Source organism: Mustela putorius, unplaced genomic scaffold, assembly GCF_011764305.1.
Source record: "Mustela putorius furo isolate JIRA1106 unplaced genomic scaffold, ASM1176430v1.1 tig00001094_pilon_pilon_pilon, whole genome shotgun sequence".
NCBI lineage: Eukaryota > Metazoa > Chordata > Mammalia > Carnivora > Mustelidae > Mustela > Mustela putorius.
The window spans coordinates 3,264,670-3,286,530 of record NW_025421566.1 but is presented as its reverse complement, the minus strand read 5'-3'; the positions used below and the strand labels follow the sequence as shown (position 1 = coordinate 3,286,530).

The window sequence follows — 21,861 nt, the reverse complement described above, 5'->3', positions numbered from 1 at the left end:
CATTTTGAATGTCAGTCCTGCTGGATAAAGTATTCTTGGATGAATGTTCTTCTCATTTAGTGTCCTGAATATATCTTGCCAGCCTCTTCTGGCTTGCCAGGTCTCTGTGGACAGGTCTGACATTATTCTGATGGGCTTCCCTCTGTAAGTAAGGAGCCTCGTTGCCCTGGCAGCTTTCCAGAGATTATACCTACAATTACAATTCCTCAATTTGACTATCAGGTGTCGTGATGTTTTTTTTGGAATGTATAATCTTGGGTGGAGACCGTTCAGCCTCTAGTACATGAACGCTGGTTCCATTCGCAAGGTTGGGAAAATTTTAATGAAGCACTAGTTCCACAATATCTTCTTTCTTTCTTCTCCCCTTCAGGGATTCCAATAATTCTGATGTTGGAACACTTCATTGCATTATTTCCCTGATTCTGTTTTCATGGTTTCTAAGCTGTTTGTTCCAGGTTTTCTCCTGATCCTTTCTCTCTATCTGTTTGTCTTCCATATAACTAATTCTATTTTCTGTCTCAGTTGCCCTAGCTTTGAGAGAGTTTAGATTAGATTGGAACTCATTGAAAGCATTGTGGACCTCCTCCCTGGTAGCTTTAATCTCTTCCCTAACATTGTGAACATCCTGTATGGTCGCTTTCAGTTCGGCCTTACTCAATTCTGTTTGGTCATCCATGGCTTTCTCCAACCTAGCTATTGCCTGGATAATTGTTAGCCGGAATTCTCTTTCCGACATATTGTCTATGTTGATATCCATTACCTCTGTTGCAGAAGGTCTATTCTCTGTATTTTTGTTCTGTTGGGCATTCCTCCTCCTAGTCAATTTGGTGGAAGATGACTGAACAGATGTAGCTGGATGTATCAATGGTGGTGCAGTCAAGGTACATCCTGGAATACTTCTGAGCAATCAGGATTCCCCACCCAAACGAGGGACAAAAGAAAAGAAAAAGAAAAAGAAAGAAAAGAAAAACAAGAGAGAGAGAAAGAGAGAGAGAGAGAAAGGAAAGAAAGGGAAGATGAAAAAGAAAGTTCATCCCAGATGGGCCTCAAGGTAAGATTTATGAAGTAGACAAGCAAAAAGAGATAAAATGTCTGATACAAGTATATGACAAGAGAAAAAAAAATATATGCAAATAAAGAAAGAACCTCGTCAAAAAGAACCCCAAGTGCAAAATTTATATGCTATCAGGACAAGCACAGCAAACACAGAAACACTGGTGGAAGAAGATGGGAGAGTTCTTATAAATTCTCAGTGTGTGTGAGGAAGGTTGTTTTGATTCTTCCTGGATGTATCTTGATATCTTTGTTAAAGAACTCAGCTTTCCTAAGATAAAGGGGATTAAAAATTGGTTTACCTATAGGGGTAGTATTGATTGGTGAAAGGGGATTACTTTGAAGTTTAGCTCTATATGAATATTAAAGGATAAAAATATAAAGGAATAAAGTAGACTAAACTAAACTAAAATTTTAAAAATTAATTTAAAAAAATAAAAAAATAAAAAATGGAATTCAAAAAATAAAAATGCAAAAGAAAAACATAGGTGTATGTATCCAAAAATTAAAAGGTATTATGGAATTTGATGTACTGTACAGCTTGCTGTGATGGTAAATAGGTTAAAAAATGATCTATGTGTTAAAAAAAATTAACTGGAATAGTGGAAACGAGTGAACAATACAAGTTTTCCTATGAAGTAGTGGTTGTTCTCTTGTAGTCCTTTTTTTTCCCTCTTTTTTTTTCTTTCTTTGTTTTGTGGGGGAGGGGCCTGCCACTTGGGTTGTCAGTCAGTGTTGTTTCCTGAGTTAAGTCCTCCAGCCCCCCCTCAAGGGGGTGGGCTCTGAGGAAACTGTTTTTTTTTTTTTTTCCTTAGGCTTTTGTTCTCTTGTGGTCTTTATGTTTGTTCACTTTTTTTTTTCTCTCACCTTGACCGCCTTTGATGGTTTTGTAGTTTTAGAGAAAAACAAACCACACACTGAGCTCAGTCTCAGAGAGAAGCCTCAGCCTGGGTGCAGAGCCAAAATAAGTTCCTCTTTGGCTGCTGGCAGAGCAGGTTCCAAGTTGCAGACCCTGTGGGTGTAGGATCTTTTGCTTGTACCCAAAGCCAAGGCAGTGGCGGCTGTCTGGGAGATCCGAACCGCCAGAGAGGTTCCAAGCAGTGATTGCACACAGATTTTGCCACTGGCCTGGGCTTGGAGTGCCCTGCTTGTGCGCACCTCTTTCAGAGGTGGCTATGGGTTACGCGTGAGTCTCAGGCACTGAGATCAGGGCACAGGCCTGTAAGCACCAGGCTTGGCTTTTGCGCACCTCTGTCAGGGAAGAGTTTGGGGTGTGCGGCCTAGGCTTTTAAACAATGGCGTGGGTCAAAGAGCACCAGCTCGGCCTTTGTAACTCAGGGGAGCATGAGGGATATGGGCACCTATCTCAAGGTTTGTGGTAGGGCTCGCGCATTCTGCCGACTAGTGTGGCTCCCATACCCTCACAGGAGTTAGAACCCATGCATTCTTGGGCACGCTGGTGGCTTAGGGACCAAGAGTTAGTGTCTCGGCCACACTATCTCTGCCTCAGCGCCGGGGAGACTTATCAACCGGGGACTTAAGCCCCTGTCCCTAGCCACCTTGATTCCCACAATTTCCCCCCAAGATCCTTTGCTCTTTTGGAGTGCTTTCAACCAGTCTCCAAGTTAATGCTGGTCCCCAGACGCAGGGCACTCTCACTTGTATTGGGGTATTACTTTCCAACCAGTCGCCTCTGGTGGCTCCCTCCCCCTTTTGTTTATCTTCCAATATCAGTCACTGTTCCCACTCCACTTTACCTGCCCACTGGCGTCTTCTTCCCCTGTAGAGATCCAGATGTTTATAATTCTGATCTCAGGCTGATTTCATGGGTGATTGGAGTTCTTTGGTAGGTAATCAGCTCACTTTGGGGTACCGGTTGAAAAGGTGCCTCCTCCTACTCCCCCGCCATCTTCACCTTCCTAATGCATACTTTTTCATAATATTCTCTTACAGTTGTATTTCTGTGATAATGGATTTTCTCCACTTTGTGATTTTGAGTTCCTTCCTTCCTTTTTCTCGTTCCTTTCTTCCTCTCTTCCTCCCTCCCTTGGCCCCCCATTTTTTTTTTAATGAGTTGTTGGAGATAAATCATTTTTTTTTGATCTTTTCAAAGAACCATTTCCTGATTTTGATGATCTGTTCTATTTTGTTTAGTTCCTCTATCATTTATTTTTGCCTGAATCCTTATTATTTTTTTCCTTTTGCTGGTATGGGTTTTGTTTGTTGTTCATTTTCTGATCTTCTTTAGATAGAATTCTAGGCTGTTTACTTGGCATTTGTCTTGCTTCTTAAGGTAGGTCTGTAATACTAGGTACTTCCCTTTAAGGACCAACTTTCTTGCGTTCCAATAGTTTTGGATGATTGTATTTTAATTTTTGTTTCTTTCCATGTACTTTTTGATTTCTTCTTTGATTTCTTGGTTTATTAGCATGATAAATAAACTCCGTGTACTAGTGGGCCTTCCAGATTTCTTCTTGTGTTTTATTTCTGGTTTCATAGCATTATGGTGAAAAAAAAAAAACATAGTATGACTTTTATCTTTCTGAATATTTTGAGATTGGTTTTGTGACCCTGTATGTGATTGATTCTGGAGAATGCTCCATGTGCACGTGCAAAGAATGTGTATTCGGCTGTTTCAGGATGGACTATTCACAGTGTACCTCTTAAGTCCACTTGGTCCAATGTATCATTCAAAGCCATTGTTCCCTTGTTGATTTTCAGTTCGGGTGATGTGTAAGTCCCCAACACATCAGGTGATGTGTTGAAGACCCCTACTATTGTTGTACTATAAAGGGTTAGTTCCTTTATGTTTGTTATTAACTACTTATGTCTTGGGGTGCTTCCATGTTGAATGCCTAACTATTTACAATTGTTATATATAATCTTGTTGAACTGTCTCCTTTTTATTTTATTTTATAGTGTTATTTTATTTTACTTTATGGTGTTATTTATAGTGTCCCTATTTTTTTATAGCCATTATTTTATTGAATTCTCAAAAACTATGGATTTGGTATCACTTTCTTTAAATTTATTTTTTATTTATTTTCAGCATAACAGTATTCATATTTTTGCACCACACCCAGAGCTCCATGCAATCTGTGCCCTCTATAATACCCACCACCTGGTACCCTGACCTCCCACCCCCCGCCCCTTCAAAACCCTCAGATTATTTTCCAGGATTCATAGTCTCTCATGGTTCACCTTCCCTTCCAATTTCCCCCAAATTCCTTCTCCTCTCTGTATATAGTGTCTCTAGGTAGAGTTTTTTCCCCATTGCATGGAATCTGCACATGTCTTTAAGTCTAAAATAAGTCTCTTTTAGGCAGAATATTTTGGGGTCTTACTTTTGTATTCCATCTGTCATCATATGACTTTTGATTGGAGCAGTTTGTCCATTCACATTCAAAGTAACAATAGGTAAGTATGTTTTTGTTGTCATTTAAAAAAATGGAGCTCTTCATGAATTTTCATGTCATCCTTTTGTAGGGGTATGCTAATCTTCTTTGTCTTTTCTCTTTTTAGTGTGTATGCTGTCAAAGCAACCATTGTATTGTTTCTTACATGACTCATTTCTTCCCTTCCTTAATATATTGTATCTTAATATATATTGTATTTCTCTATATATTACATATGGAATAAAAATAGTGGTTTTATATATATTTGCATTCATGTTATATATTGTATTATTTTGTACTTTCTTTTTGGATTTGGATTAGAGTTTGCAATATACATTTATAATTCATACAAATCTACTTTTAAATAATGAATTCACTTCACAGGCATTGCAAATTCTTTATAATTTTGTATTATATTCTTTATAATAAAATTTCCTAATTCCTCACTCTCCCATCTAGTTCTAGTGTTCTCCTTCATTTAACTTATACACTAGCTTACATAATCAAATACATTATCCCCTATTATTAATTTGGTAAACTGTTATCTATTACATCATGTAGAAAGATGAGTTATTTTACCCTCACTTATACACTTCATATGACATTCTAATATGCTTTCTTTGTGAAGATCTGTTTCAAGAAAATATCATTTTTCCTCCTTCTAAAAACAAAACAAAACTAACAAAAAAAAAAAAAAGAAATCCTCCAAGGTAAATCTACTGAGAACTGCCTTCAATTTTTGAGAAATTATTTACCCTTTACTTTTGAAGAATTTTACATGGCACAAAATTCTAGGCTGGTGGTACTTCTTTCTTGCTTGTATGTTTTCTGAAAAGATTAATGTAATTCCTATATTACTCTTCCATAGGTAATTCTGTGCTCTGACTTCTTTCAATAATTCTTATCTTTAAAATTTTGCAGTTGAATATAATGGGCCTAGAAGTAAGCTCAGAGCACTTTGGGATTTTTGTCTTGTGTTTGGCATAAATGGGGGGAAGGTGAACAAGATACATCATAATTATTTCAAATATTGCTTGTATTCCTCCCATCCCTTTTTTCTTGTAATCATTTATACCTATGTTATACCTTTTGTATATGTCCCAGTTTTTGGATATGCTATTCTCTTTCTTTATTTCCTCCCCTTTTCTATTTTCATCTTGGTTTTCAATTAGGATCTTTCTATCATCAAATGCTCAATCTCCAATATTCTTTTCAGTCATGTACACTAATCAATCCACCATAGGCATTCTTTATTTTGTCTGTAATAATTTTGACTTCTAGAATTTTTTTCTTAGAATTTTTATCTGTTACATTATCCATTTGTTCTCACATTTTCTTGACTTTTACCATAATGATCTTAGCATATTAATTACAGGCTTTTAAATTCCCTGGTCTAATAATATCAACATTCCAGCCATATTCGTTGTGGCTTTTGTTTTTTAAAACTGTGATTTTGGCCTTTTGGTACTCCTTCTAAGTTTTTGTTGAATGATGTACATGATATATTAGCTAAAGCTGCAGTGACTAGCATTTTAAGTCATTTGGTGGTAAAGTCTGTGGACAACCATTCAACAGTTCTATGATGAAAACTCAGTGCTTTGGTGAGCTTATTTCTCTATATTGTTCATTTTCACAATGCCTCTCATTCATCACCCTCCTCACTGTTTCTTTTTAAGGACTGCATGGTTACAGGTGGTTGGGATTAAACATTTGCCTTCTTAGTGTTGGTTAGGCACTGATAAAATCCCAGCATGTTAAAATAGTTTCTTATTAAGAAAAGAATATTTTTATGTATTAAAAATGGTTATATTTCTGTGATATTCATTGAGGACGTAATAGAATTCCTGAAGATAATACAAAAATTTGGGCTTCCCTCTTAAGTAAGCCCTTGCAAGTTCTTTGTTTGTTTTTGTACTATTTGCTCACCTTTTTACTTACTTTTTAACTCTATGTCATCCACACTGAATCCCTGGCAATTTTTTAACTATAGTGCAGTTTTTCTACCCTAGGATTTGTTTTCAAAGTGTTTAGTTTTTGTGGAACTTACCCGAATAAGTTTCATTTTCCACATTAGTAGCCTGGTCTGTGACCTTGTTTCCCTGATGGATCTGTGAAGAGGTGATGGTTTTTCAGTCTGTCCAGTTTTTTTACTTGTTAGCACGATGTGGTCAGTAGAAGTTGCTCTTTTTGGAAATTGATTATGAGCAAAATATTTAAATACAAGTTCCTTGAATAGGTTAAAATGAGAGTCAGCCATATACATACTAAGTTAATCCTTAATGAAATTCCAAAAACACAGGTCTAAATCAGAGATCAACCAAATATAGCCACATCCAACCCATTATCTGATTTTTCTAAGTACAGTTTTAGAACAATGAGGTCATGTTGATTAAAAAAAAAAAAACCCAAACAAACAAATCAACAAACTATGGTGGTGTTTGTTTCCACAAACAACAACAGAGTTGAGCAGATGTGACAGAGAGCACTAATATTCCCTGTAAAAGATAACATATTTATAATCTGACCCTTTAGAGACAAAAGTCTGTTGAGCCCTGATCAAAACTTTTAGTGATATATCAGGAAATGATTTAAGAGGTACAAAATGAGAGAAAATGACTTCTTCATCATTACATATTATTATCTTATATCAAGAAATATGATTTTGACCCTTAATGGCATTTAATTTTACTATAATGTATCAGGTGATAGCATAAAAATCTCTGAGACAAGGCTGTAGAAACTGGTGGAATAACTCAATATTATATACATGTGTATGTATGTATATGTTTAAACACCATACATTTTTGTTTTTGGCAAATTATTGAGAAAAGAAATTCATAAGGATTTTTAAATAGTAAAACTAAAGCCTTCCAAGATGATGTTTACTCAAATTCTACATCATAATTATTTTTTAAAAAATTTCATTTCAGCGTAACAGTATTCATTGTTTTTGCACCACACCCAGTGCTCAATACAAACCATGCCCTCCCTAATACCCACCACCTGGTTCCCCAAACCTCCCACCCCACCCCTTCAAAACCTTCAGGTTGTTTTTCAGAATCCATAGTCTCTCATGGTTCACCTCCCCTTCCAATATCCCTCAACTCTCTTCTCCTCTCCATCTCCCCATGTCCTTTATGTTAATTTTAATGTTCCACTGAGAAATGAAACCTTATGATAATTGACTCTCTCTGCTTGACTTATTTCACTCAGCATAATCTCTTCTAGTCCTGTCCATGTTGCTATAAAAGTTGGGTGTTCATCCTTTCTGATGGAGGCATAATACTCCATAGTCTATATGAACCACATCTTCCTTATCCATTCGTCCATTGAAGGACATCTTGGTTCTTTCCACAGTTTGGTGATTGTGTACATTGCTGTTATGAACATTGTGTGAATATATCCCTTCTTTTCACTGCATCTGAATCTTTGGGTTAGATACCTAGTAGTGTAATTCCTGGGTTTTAGGTAGCTGTGTTTTTAATATATTTTTTAAATGTAGGTAGCTCTACTTTATTTTTAATGAGGAACTTGCATACTGTTTTCCAGAGTGGCAGTTATATTTTCATTTTCATTTGTATCAAGCTATTTACTCCTAGCTTCTCTTCTGTTTGCTTCTTGGATACATTCGTTGTTTAAAATTTGGTTTCAATTTCCACGTACTTGCAATTTCTCCATTCTTCATGAATTCCATTATTGCGTAAGATATGTGATATAATTTCTTGGGCGCCTGGGTGGCTCAGTGGGTTAAGCCGCTGCCTTCGGCTCAGGTCATGATCTCAGAGTCCTGGGATCGAGTCCCGCATCGGGCTCTCTGCTTAGCAGAGAGCCTGCTTCCCTCTCTCTCTCTCTCTGGCTGCCTCTCCGTCTACTTGTGTGATTTCTCTCTGTCAAATTAATAAATAAAATCTTTAAAAAAAAAGATATGTGATATAATTTCAAATTGCTGAATAAAACTTTTCTTTTTTTAAAATGATATTATTTATTTTACTTGAAATACAGATTACAAGTAAGCAGAGAGAGAGAGAGGAAGCAGGCTCCCCACTGAGCAGAGAGCCCAATGCAGGGTTAACCCTGAATAAAATTTTTCTAAAAGTATTTGTTATTACAAATGATGGTGATTATATTATGAAAAATGGTGTCATGTGCATGTGCATGTAAGTAAACACAAAAGAAATTATAAGTAGAGAGTCTTAATAAAATGTGATAATATATGAACAATGTTAACTTCATTTGATTCTTTGCTATGTTTTTTTCAGTTATTGTTTTATACATACAGCTGCCCTTGTTTTTGTTGAAGGTTAACACCTTTATTTATTTTTATAAATAAATAAATTCCCCATTTGGATTGTCCTTTTTATTATTATGTAGTATCTTTCTTTTTCTCTTGTAATCTTTGTTTTAAAGTTTTTATTGTCTGATATAAATGTTGTTACTCCAGCTTTCATTGTATGTGATTTAGCATGAAAGATGTTTTCTCCATACCCTCACTTTCAGTCTGAAGGTGTCCTAGGTCTAAAAGGAGTCTCCTGTATGTAGCAACTACATGTCCTTTAAAAAAAGAGATTTTATTTGACAGAGAGAGATCACAAGTAGGCAGAGAGGAAGGCACAGAGGGGGATGTAGGCTCCTTGCTGAGCAGAGAGCCTGATGGGGGGCTCAATCCCAGGACCCTTAAATTATAACCTGAACCAAAGGCAGAGGTTTAACCCACTAGGCCACCCAGGTAACCCCTACATGGTCTTTTTTTATTTTTTAGAAAGACTTTTTTTTTTCAAGATTTTATTTATTTATTTGACAGAGAGAGATCATAAGTAGGCAGAGAGGCAGGCAGAGAGAAAGGGAAGCAGACTCTTTGCTAAGCAGAGAGCTCAATGTGGGGCTTGATCCCAGGACTCTGAGATCATGACCTGAGCCAAAGGCAGGGGCTTAACCCACTGAGCCACCCAGGCACCCATTTTTAAAAATCCATTCCAATATGCTGTGTCTTTTGATTGGAGCACCTAGTTCAATTATGTTCAGACTAATTATTGATAGGTGTGTGTTTAGTGTCATTTTATTACTTGCTTTGTCATTGTGCCTGGAGATTTTCTCTGTGACCCTGTGGACTTTTTCACTTCAGGTGTCTTCATTTCACTCAAAAAGTCCCATTCATATTTCTTGCAGGGCTGGTTCAGTGCTCACAAATTCTTTTATCTTTTGTTTGTCTAGAAGAGTCTTTATGCCTCCTCCTATTCTGATCGATAGCCTTGCTGGATAGAACATTCTTGGCTGCAGATTTTTTTCCCATTACATATTTTGTATGTCTCACACCCCTGCCTCCTGGTCTACCAAGATTCTATGGACAGATCAGCTGCTAACCTTATATGCCTTCCCTTATCAGCCAGCCAGTGGCTTTGTGGAAATGTCATCCTTGTGCGTTGCTCTATGTGCTTTTGTCTCATTCATACTTCTCTGTAGTCATGGCTCCCTCCCTTCTGCACCACCTGCAATCTGTTCCCGCCATAAACCATGCCTCTGCACTTCCTGCTTTCTTTAATGTGGCTTCTTCTTTCCCTTTAGTTGTGCAGTTTATTTTCTTGTCTTCAGGTTTACTTCTGGGTGTTTAGGATGATTTTATAATTACCTGGTTTTCTGTTCATGGGAATGGGTGAGCTTAGGGTCCTCCCTCTCTGCTGCCTTCTTCCTCTCTGCCACATGAAAGCTATTTGATTACTGAATAAATATTATTTGTTATTGATCTGCTCATATTTTCTATTTTCCTATAAGTCAGTCTCAGTAGTTGTACGTTCAACGATTTATCCATTTTAATAGGCTATCTAATTTGCTTTTATATAATTGTGTAGAGTAGACCCATGGTCCTATTTCTGGGTATTGGTTGTAATGTTTCATCCTTCATTTCAGAGTATTTTTTAGTTGAATATTCTTCATTATCCTTAATCTAACTAAAATATTGTGTATTAAAAATTGAGATCTTTGTTTTGTGGATCTGTTCTTTATTCGTTCCTGTTTAAATTACATTAGCCAATATTTTATTTTATATTATTATATTTAATTTATTTTTTCATTTTTTAATTTATTTCCAGCGTAACAGTATTCATTGTTTTTGTACCACACACAGTGCTCCATGCAACCTGTGCCCTCTCCAATATCCACCACCAGTTTCTCCCAACCTCCCACTCGCCACCCCTTCAAAACCCTCAGATTGTTTTTCAGAGTTCATAGTCTCTCATGGTTCACCACCTCTTCCAATTTCCTTCAACTCCCTTTTCCTCTCTAACTCCCCTTGTCCTCTATGCTCTTTGTTATGCTCCACAAGTAAGTGAAATCATATGATAATTGACTCTCTCTGCTTGACTTATTTCACTCAGCGTAATCTCTTCCAGTCCCGTCCATGTTGCTACAAAAGTTGGGTATTCGTCCTTTCTGATGGAGGCATCATACTCCATTGTATATATGGATCACATCTTCCTTATCCATTCGTCTGTTGAAGGACATCGTGGTTCCTTCCACAGTTTGGCAACCGTGGCATTGGCGCTATAAACACTGGGGTACAGATGGCCCTTCTTTTCACTCCATCTGTATCTTTGGGGTAAATACCCAGGAGTGCAATTGCAGGATCATAGGGAATTTCTATTTTTAATTTCTTGAGGAATCTCCGCACTGTTTTCCAAAGTGGCTGCACCAACTTGCATTCCCACCAACAGTGAAGAGGGTTCCACTTTCTCCACATCTCCTCCAACACATGTTGTTTTCTGTCTTGTTAATTTTGACCATTCTAACTGGTGTAAGGTGGTATCTCAATGTGTTCTTTTTATTTATTTTTAATTTATTTTCAGCATAACAGTATTTATTATTTTTGCACCACACCCAGTGCTCCATGCAATTCATGCCATCCCTTCAATGTGGTTTGAATTTGAATCTCCATGAAGGCTAGTGATGATGAGCATGTTTTCATGTGTCTGATAGTCATTTGTATGTCTTCATTGGAGAAGTGTCTATTTATATCTTCTGCCAATTTTTTGATATGATTATTTGTTTTGTGTGTGTGGAGATTCAGGAGTTCTCTATAGATCCTGTTATCAACCTTTTGTCTGTACTGTCATTTGCAAATATCTTCTGCCATTCCGTGTGTTGCCTCTTTGTTTTGTTGACTGTTTCCTTTGCTGAGCAGAAGCTTTTGAGCTTGATGAAGTCCCAAAAGTTCATTTCACTTTTGTTCTATATATATAGAACAAAAGTATATATATTTTGTTATATACCCAAATATATATATATATATATATATATATATATATAAACAAACTTTAGTTTTATCAGCAGATTTGGTTTTATCAGCAGATTTATCAGCAGATTTCTCCATAAAAAGCATCTTAATGGAGAGAGTATATATATACTCTCTTTTATGGAGAAATCTGCTGATAGTCAATATATTTTTGTGTATAATCTCCTTTTCACTTGCTGCCTTTAGGATCTCTCTTTGTCTTTGAGTCTGAGAGTTTTATTACAAAGTGTCCTGGAAAATTCATTTGAACTGTTGAAATGAGGTAGTGTGTACCTTCATGAACTTGGAATTCAGATCTCTCCCCAGGATGTGAAATTGCTCACCCACTATTTCTTTTTATTTAAGATTTTATTTATTTATTTGAGAGAGAGAGAAAGAGAGAGAGAGTAAGCAGAAGCAGAGGGAAAGTCAGTAGGAGAGAGAAAGGGAGCTCAGTGTAGAACTCAGTCCCAGGACGCCAGGATCATGGCCTGAGCTGAAGACAGCCATTTAACCAACTGACCCACCCAGGCTTCCATACACTCTATTACTTTAAATGAATTTTCTGATGCTTCTCCCTCTCTTCACCTTTCAGATTTCCAGGTATTTGGCTTTTTTTGTGTGTGTGTGTGACGTCTCATACATCTAGCAGGCTTCCTTTAATCCTTTTATTTATCTTTTCATACATGGTTATATCATATTTCATCTCCTGTTTTATTGATTCTTTCTTCTGTTTGGTCTGTTCTATTGTTGATGCTTTCTATTGCAGTCTCTATTTCATTAATTTGAGTTCTTCATTTCCAGAATTTCTATGCTTGTTTTTTTATGGTTTCTATCTCTTTTAATATCATATTTGCGTTGTGTATTTTTTGTTGTTGATGTCAATGAGTTTTCTTGTTGTGATGTTTTGTACCCTATCATTTTACTGTAATAACTCATTTGAATCCCTTGGCTGACTGTACTATTTTGCATTTCACCAGCAGTGGTTTCTTTTTCTCCATAGTCTCACCAACACTTTGTTTCTTGTGTTGTCCATCTCAGCCATTCTGACAGATGCAATGTGATATCTCATGATAGTGTTGATTTATTTACATTTCCCTGATGATGAGAGATGTTTATCACGTTTTCATGTGTCTTTTGGCCATTGGGATGTATTCTTTTGAAGGAATGTCTATTCAGATCATCTGCCCTCCTTTCAATCAAGTCATTAGTCTTATTGACATTGAATTATGTAAGTTCTTTGCATATTTTGGGTATTAACCCTTATTGGATATATCACCTGCAAATATCTTCTTTCACTAAGTAGACCAACTTTCTTATTTGTTTATAGTTTCCTTCTATGTGCAAAAGCTCTTTAGTTTTTGTATAGTTTCCAAGAGTTTGATTTTGCTTTTTTTTTCTTTGTTACAGGAAACTGAGAGTTTTTAATCATGAATACATGTTTGGGATTCATCATCTGATTTTTATCCATTTTTCTTATGTAGTGTATCACATTAATAGATGATTAATTTGCAAATATTAAACCATGCTTGCATCCCCTATATAAGTGCCACTGCTTGTGTTGAATGATCCCACTGGACTTCCACAGTTTTTTTTTTTTTTTTATTAAATTTTTTTATTTTTATAAACATATATTTTTATCCCCAGGGGTACAGGTCTGTGAATCACCAGGTTTACACACTTCACAGCACTCACCAAATCACATACCCTCCCCAATGTCCATAATCCCACCCCCTTCTCCCAAACCCCCTCCCCCCGGCAGTTTTTATATTTCTTTGATGGTGTCCTGTAAATCCCTTTGGTTCTGTTTACTTTTCTATTTCTCTTGCTTCTTTGACCTAAAAGTGCAAAATACTTGTCTTTGTGTTCATTGATTCTTTCTTCTGCTTGACAAATTTGAGGCCAAAAGTTTCTAGTAAATTTTTCAGTTATTATATTTTCATGACAATGTTTCTGCTTAGTTCTTATATAGTTTCTCTTTGTTGCTGTGTTCTCATTTTTTATATGCATCATTCCTGATTTCATTCTATAATCTGCCTCTTCTTTTTGCTGATTGTTCACCTCTGAAATGGTTATTTTGGATACGTTTTCAGGAATTTCTTTTCTTAAGCCTTTTCTTTAGGGTTATTTCCTGGAGATTATTTTATTCTTTTTTATTGAGCCAGGTATTCTTCTTTGTGTGTACACATTTTTCATGATATTTTATTGGCACTTCATCTCTTGGGAAAAACAGCCATCTCTCTCCATCTTTTCAGACTGAATTCATACAAGGAAAGACTTTACTGGTCAGGTCCAGTAGAGCATCTGGGGTCCTATCAGAATTGTCTGAGACTAAGTGTTCATTTGAATTGTACATGTCAATTTTAATCTCCAAGGCAACTCCTATTAGAATGTCAATAGAATGTCAATAAAATATTTAGTAAGAAATCAAGACCTAAGACAACAAAAGCAAACAAAAAAATCTAAGATATTTAAACAAACCCTTAGATGCTTAAAATGGTTTACTAGGATATTTCTAATTAAAAGACAGAGATTGTCTATTCTCACTGTGTTTACTCAACAATGTACTGAAAGTACTAGCCATAGCAATCAAACAATGAAAGGAATAAAGGCATCCAAGTTGGTAAAAAAGAAAAAAATTTCACTATTTGCAGATGACATGATACTACATAGAGAGCACACAAAAGACTCCCCCCAAAAGCTAGCAAACTAGTTCAGTAAAATTGAAGGATACAAAGTTAATATACAGAAATTAGTTACATTTCTTTTTTAAATTTTTTTGAAATTTGTATTGACATATAATGTATTATTTGCCCCAGGGGTACAGGTCTATGAATCATCAGGGTTAGACACTTCACAGCATTCACCATAGAACATACCTTCCCCAATGTCCATAACTTCACCACACTCTCCTCCCCCCACTCCCGAGCAACCTTCAGTTTGTTTTGTGAGATTAAGAGTCACTTGTGATTTGTCTCCCTCCCCACTCCATCTTGTTTCATTTATTCTTTTCCTACCCCCTCCGAAAACCCCCCCACGTTGCATCTCCACTTCCTCATATCAGGGAGATCCTATGATAGTTGTCTTTCTGTGACTGACTTATCTGGCTAAGAATAATACCCTCCAGTTCTATTCATGTAATTGCAAATGGCAAGATTTCATTTCTTTTGATGGCTGCATAGTATTCCATTTGTGTGTGTGTGTGTGTGTGTGTGTGTGTGTGTGTGTGTACAGCATATTATTTATTCATTCATCTGTTGATGGGCACCTAGTTTCTTTCCATAGTTTGGCTATTGTGGACATTGCTCCTAGAAACATTCCAGTGTACATGCCCCTTCGGATCACTACGTTTGTATCTTTAGGGTAAATACCCAATAGTGCGATTGATGGGTCATAGAGTAGCTCTATTTTCAACTTTTTGATGAACCTCCATGCTGTTTTCCAGAGTGGCTCTACAAGCTTGCATTACCACCAACTGTGTAGGAGGGTTCCCCTTTCTCTGCATCCTTGCCAGCCTCTGTCCTTTCCTGACTTGTTAATTTTAGCCATTCTGACTGGCATGAGGTGGTATCTCATTGTGGTTTTGATCTGGTATTTCCCTGTTGCCAAGTGATGGGGAGTACTTTTTCATGTGTCTGTTGGTCATCTGGATGTATTCTTTGAAGAAATGTTGGCTCATGTCCTGTGCCCATTTCTTGATTGGATTATTGGGTCTTTGGGTGTTGAGTTGGTAAGTTCTTTATAGATTTTGAATACTAGCCCTTTTTCTGATATGTAATTTGCAAATATCTTCTCCCATTCTGTCAGTTGTCTTTTGGTTTTGTTAACTGTTTCCTATGCTGTGCAAAAGCTTTTGATCTTGATGGAGTCCCAATAGTTCATTTTTACCCTTGTTTCCTTTGCCTTTGCCTAGAAAGAAGTTGTTGCGGCTGAGGTCGAAGAGGTTGCTGCTTGTGTTCTCCTCAATAACTTTGATGGATTCCTTTCTCACATTGAGGTCCTACACCCATTTTTAGTCTATTTTTGTGTGTGGTATAAGGAAATGGTCCAATTTCATTTTTCTGCATGTGGCTGTCCAATTTTCCCAACATCATTTGTTGAAGAGGCCCTTTGTCCCATTGGATATTTTTTCCTGATTTGTCAAAGATTAGTTGACAATAGAGTTGAGGGTCTATTTCTGGGCTCTCCATTCTGTTTTATTGATCTGTGTGTCTGTTTTTGTGCCAGTACCATACTGTCTTAATGATGACAGTTTGGTAATAGAGCCTGAAGTCTGGAATTGTGATGCCACCAACGTTGGCTTTCTTTTTCAATATTCCTTTGTCTATGCAAGGACTTTCTGGTTCCATATAAATTTTAGGATTATAATTTGTTCCATTTATTTGAAAAAAAAAGGATGGGATTTTTGATAGGGATTTCAGTAAATGTGTAGATTGCTTTAGGCAGCATAGACATTTTCACAATATTTGCTCTTCCAATCCAGGAGCAGGGAAAATTTTTCTATTTCTTTGTGTCTTCCTCAAGTTCTTTCATGAGTGCTTTCTAGTTTTCTGAGTATGATTCTTTGTCTCTTTGGCTGGGTCTATTCCTATGTACCTTATGGTTTTGGGAGCAATTGTAAATGGAATTGACTCCTTAATTTCTCTTTCTTCTGCTTTGGTGTAAGGAAATACAACTGATTTCTGTGCCTTGATTTTATATCCTAACACTATACTGAATTCCTCTACAAGTTCTAGCAGATTTGGAGTGAGTTTTTGGGTTTTCCACATATATATCATATCATCTGCAAAGAGTGATAGTTTGACTTCTTTGTTAATTTGGATGCCTTTAATTTCTTTTTTTTTTTTTTCTGATTGCTAAGACTATGTACTATGTTGAATGGCAGTGGTGCAAATGGGCATCCCTGCTGAGTTCCTGACCTTAGCAAAAAGCTCTCGGTTTTTCTTTATTGAGAATGATATTCGTGGTAGGTTTTTTATAGATCACTTTGATGATATTGAGATATATATCCTCTATCCCTATACTTTAAAGAGTTTTGATCAGGAAGGGATTTTGTACTTATTCAAATGCTTTTTTGGCATCTATTGAGAGTATCATATGGTTCTTGTTCTTTCTTTTATTCATGTATTGTATCACATTGTTCTATTTGCGGATGTTGAACCAGCCTTGCAACCCTGGATTAAATCACACTTGGCTGCAGGGAATACTTCTTAATGTACTGTTGGATCCTATTGTCTAGGACTTTAATGGGAATTTTTGCATCTCTGCTTATCAAGGATATTGGTCTCCTATTCTTTTTGATGGGATCCTTGTCTGGTTTTGATATCAAGGTAATGCTGGTCTCATAAAATGAGTTTGTAAGTTTTCCTTCCATTTCTATTTTTGGAACAATTTTGGGAGAATAGGTATTAATTTTTATTTAAATGTTTGGTAGAATCCCCTGGGAAGCCATCTGGCCCTGGGCTCTTGTTTGTTGGGAGATTTTTTGATGACTGCTTCAATCTCCTTACTGGTTATGGGTCTGTTCAGGTTTTCTATTTCTTCCTGTTTCAGTTTTGGTAGTTTATATGTCTCTAGGAATGCATCCATTTGTTCCAGATTGTCAAATTTGCTGGCATATAGTTGCTCAGAATATGTTCTTATAATTGTATTTCCTTGTTGTGGTTGCAATCTTTCCTCTCATGCATGATTTTCTTTAGTTGAGTCATTTCTCTTTTCTTTTTAATAAGTGTTGCAAGGGGTTTATCAATCTTATTAATTCTTTCTAAGAACCAGCTGCTTTTTTTGTTAATTTATTCTATTATTATTTCTTTCCCGGTTTCTATTTTATTGATTTCTTCTCTGATCTTTATTATTTCTCTTCTCCTGCTGGGTTTAGGCTTTCTTTGTTGTTCTTTCTACAGCTCCTTTAGGTGTAGGGTTAGGTTGTGTATTTAGACCTTTCTTGTCTTTTGAGAAAAGCTTGTATCACTATATTTTCCTCACAGGACTGCCTTTGCTGTTTCCCATAGATTTTGAACCATTGTGTTTTCATTATTATTTGTTTCCATGAATTTTTTTCAATTATTCTTTAATTTCCTGGTTGACCATTCGTTCTTTAGAAGGGTGCTCTATAGTCTCCATGTATTTGGGTTCTTTCCAAATTTCCTCTTCTGGTTGAATTCTAGCTTCAGAGCATTGTAGTCTGAAAACTTGCAGGAAATGATCCCAATCTTTTGATACCAGTTGAGACCTGATTTGTGACCCAGGATGCGATCTATTCTGCAGAATGTTCCATGTGCACTAAAGAAGAATGTGTATTCTCTGTTGCTTTGGGATGGAATGTTCTGAATATATCTATGATGTCCATCTGGTTCAATGTGTCATTTAAGGCCTTTATTTCCTTGTTGATCTTTTGCTTGGGTGATCTGTCCATTTCAGTGAGGGGAGTGTTAAAATACCCTACTATTATTATATTATTGTCGATGTGTTCTTTGGTTTTGTTATTAATTGGTTTTATAGTTGGCTGCTCCTATGTTAGGGGCATAGATATTTAAAATTGTTAGATCTTCTTGTTGAACAGATCCTTTGAGTATGAGATAGTTTTCTTCATCATCTCTTATTATAGTTTTTAGCTTAAAATCTAATTGATCAGATATAAAGATCACCACTGAATCTTTCTTTTGATGTCCATTAGTGTGGTAAATTGCTTCCCACCCCCTCACTTTAAATCTGGAGGTGCTTTGGGTCTAAAATGAGTTTCTTGTAGACAGCATATTGATGGGCCTTGTTTTGTTTTTTATTCATTCTGATACCCTATGTCTTTTAATTGGGGTATTTGGCCCATTTACATTCAGGGTAACTATAGATAGGTATATATTTAGTGCCATTGTATTGCCTGTAAGGTGACTATTACTGTATGTTGTTTATGTTCCTTTCTGTTCTACTACTTTTAGGCTCTCTCTTTGCTTAGAGGACCTCTTTCAATATTCCTGTAGAGCTGGTTTGTTGTTTACAAATTCTTTGTTTTGTTTGTCCTGGAAACTTTTTATCTCTCTTTCTATTTTCAGTGATAGCCCCACTGGATATAGTGTTCTTGGCTGCATGTTTTTATCCTTTAGTGCTCTGAATATATTATGCCAGTCCTTTCTGGCCTGACATGTCTCTGTGGATAAGTCTGTGGCCAATCTATTATTTTTACCATTTTATGTTACAGACATTTTGTCCTGAAATCAGTTGCATTTCTGTACACAAAGTGGCAGAAAAAGAAATTTAGAAAATAATCTCCATTTGCAATCACACTAAAAAGAATAAAATGCTTAGAAATGAAGTTAAGAAAAGGTGAAAGGCCTGTACTCTGAAAACTGTAAGAACACTGATGAAAGAAATTGGAGGCACATATTGTGTGGAGCATTGCGTGTTGTACATAAGCAATAAATCTTGGAACACTGTATCAAAAACTAATGATATTTTATGGTGACTAACATAAGACAATTAAAAAAAGAAAGAGATAAAATGAAGACAATGCAAACAAATGCAAAGATACTCCATGCTCATGATAGGATAGGATAGGATAGGGTAGGAAGAATTAATATTGCTAAAATGCCCATACTACCTATGACAACCAACAGATTGAATATAATCCCTATCAATCCAATAACATTTTCACATGACTAGGATAATCCTAAAATTTTTATGGAACCTAAAACATCCTGATTAACCCCAAACAATCTTGAGAAAGAAGAACAAAGATGGAGGCTTCACAATGTCAGATTTCATGGTATAATACAAAGTTATGGAAACAGTATGGTAGTGGCACAAAAAATCCACATAGGTCAATGGGACAATTTAGAGATACCAAAAATAAACCCACAGCTGTATGGCCAATTATTCTACAAGGCAGAAAGTGAGAATATATGATAGAGAAAAGACAGTCACACCAATGTGTGTTGTTTGGAAAACTGGACAGCTACTTGAAAAAGAATGAATCTTGTCCACTTACACCATACAAAATAACAAGCTCAAAATGGATGAAAGTCCAAATGTGAGACCTAGCATCATAAAATTCAGAGAAGAAAAGATAGGGAGTAATCCCTTGGGCCCAGACTTTAACAATGTGATGTGTCTTTAGGCAAAGGGAACAAAAGCAAAAATAAACTTTTGGGATGACACCACACTAAAAGTTTTGTTTCACAAATGAGACCTCCAATAAAATGAAGAAGCAACCCACAGAATGGAAGGGGGCATTTTCAAATGATATAACTGATAAAAAATATACAAAGAACTCATACAACTAAACAACAATAACACAACTACCCCAATTCAAAGAGAGAGAGAGAGAGAGAGAGAGAGGAGCTGAATAGATATTTTTCCAAAGAAGGCATACAAATATCCAACAGGCACAGGAAAAGATGCTCAACATTACTCATCATCACAGAAATGCAAATCAAAACCACAATGAGATACCACCTCACATTTGTCAGAATGGCTAAAATCAACAACACAGGAGACAGCAAATGTTGGCAGAGTTGTGGAGAAAAAGGAATCTTTAGATACTGTTGGTGGAAATGAAAACCAGTGTAGCCACTATGGAAAATGGAATAGATGCAGAGTGTATTATGTTAAGGGGAATCAGTCAGAAAGAGAAAGACGAAGGTCATATGATATCCCTTATATGTGAAATCTGAAAAGAGCTAACTAACAAAAACCAGAATAGTGTTGTTAGTACAGAGAACAAACTAATGGAGGGGATTTGGGCAGATGGGTAAAACAGGTGAAGGGTATTAAGAGGTAGAAAAGTTCAATCATAAAATAAATAAGCCACAGAGATGAAAATTATAGCATAGGGAATATAATCAATATTATAATAATCTTGTATGATGATGGGGTAACTATGCTTATCTGGGTGAGTACCATGTAAGGTATAGAATTGCCAAATCACTATACTACACACCTGAAAGTAATATAATATTGTATATCAATAATAATTCTATAAAACGAAGAACTGTGTATCTGTTCAAGAGAGAAAAAAATGTAAATGAAAGACTAAGATTGGTAGAATGGGTGTTCCAACTACATGCTGTCTACAACAAATGGCAGAGTCAGACAAATAGGTTAAGCTAAAAAGATGTTATAAAAAAATCCCAAGAAAGTAGTAATCAAAGGAAAGTGGTGGTGGGTATATTTTTAGCAGACTAAACAGACTTTACATAAAATATTTTACTATACAGAAGGACATTATGTATTAGTAAAAATGTTTGTCAAAAGATACAAGAATTATAAATGTGCCCATGTATCAACAGAGTTCCAAATCTCTGATTCAAAAACAGACAAAATTTGCGAGGGAAACAGTTAACTATATCCAAAGAAGGATACAAGAAGAAAAGATCACAAAGGAATTAGAAGATATAAACAATACTATAACCCATTGAACCTAACAGGTATATACAAAACCTATCACCAACAATAGATTACACATTTTTTTAAATGAAACAAAATCGGATCAGCAGGAAGACAAACCATAAGTGACTCTTTCTCACAGAACAAACTGAGGGTTGCTGGAGGAAGGGGGGGTCTAGAGAGGGGAGTGCAGTTATGGACATTGGGGAGGGTATGTGCTATGGTGAGTGCTGTGAAGTGTGTAAACCTGGCGATTCACAGACGAGTACCCCTGGGGATAAAAATACATTATATGTTTATAAAATAATAATAACAATTAATTAAAAATTAATTTAAAAAAGAATACACAACTACTCAAATGTACATTCAGTATTTTTCCAGATGGATGGTACGATAGGTCATACACAACTTTCAATAATTTAAATGGATTGAAAGTATGGAAAATATGTTCTCTGACCACATTGGAATGAATCTAGAAATCAGTAATGGAGGGAAAGTTTGGAAATTTAGATACATGTGTAAATTAAACAACCATCCTTAAATATTCAGTGGGTCAAAAAAGAATTCACAGGGAAATTAGAAAACACCTTGAAATAAATGAAAATGAAAAGACAATATGAAAAACAGCATGGGGTGCAACAAAAGCAGTATTCAGAAAGAAATATGCAGCTGTAAATGCCTACATAAGGAAAAAAGATCTCAATCACTTACCTAATCTCACAACTCAAGAAACTAAACAAAAAGAAAGAGGAGAATAACAAAGACTAAGAT

General features: G+C 36.0%; 1 pseudogene; it reads right to left on the bottom strand.

The window, feature by feature from the left end:
* Window positions 1-4,494: 4,494 nt before the first annotated feature.
* Window positions 4,495-4,595, bottom strand: LOC123393975 (annotated as a pseudogene).
* Window positions 4,596-21,861: the final 17,266 nt, after the last annotated feature.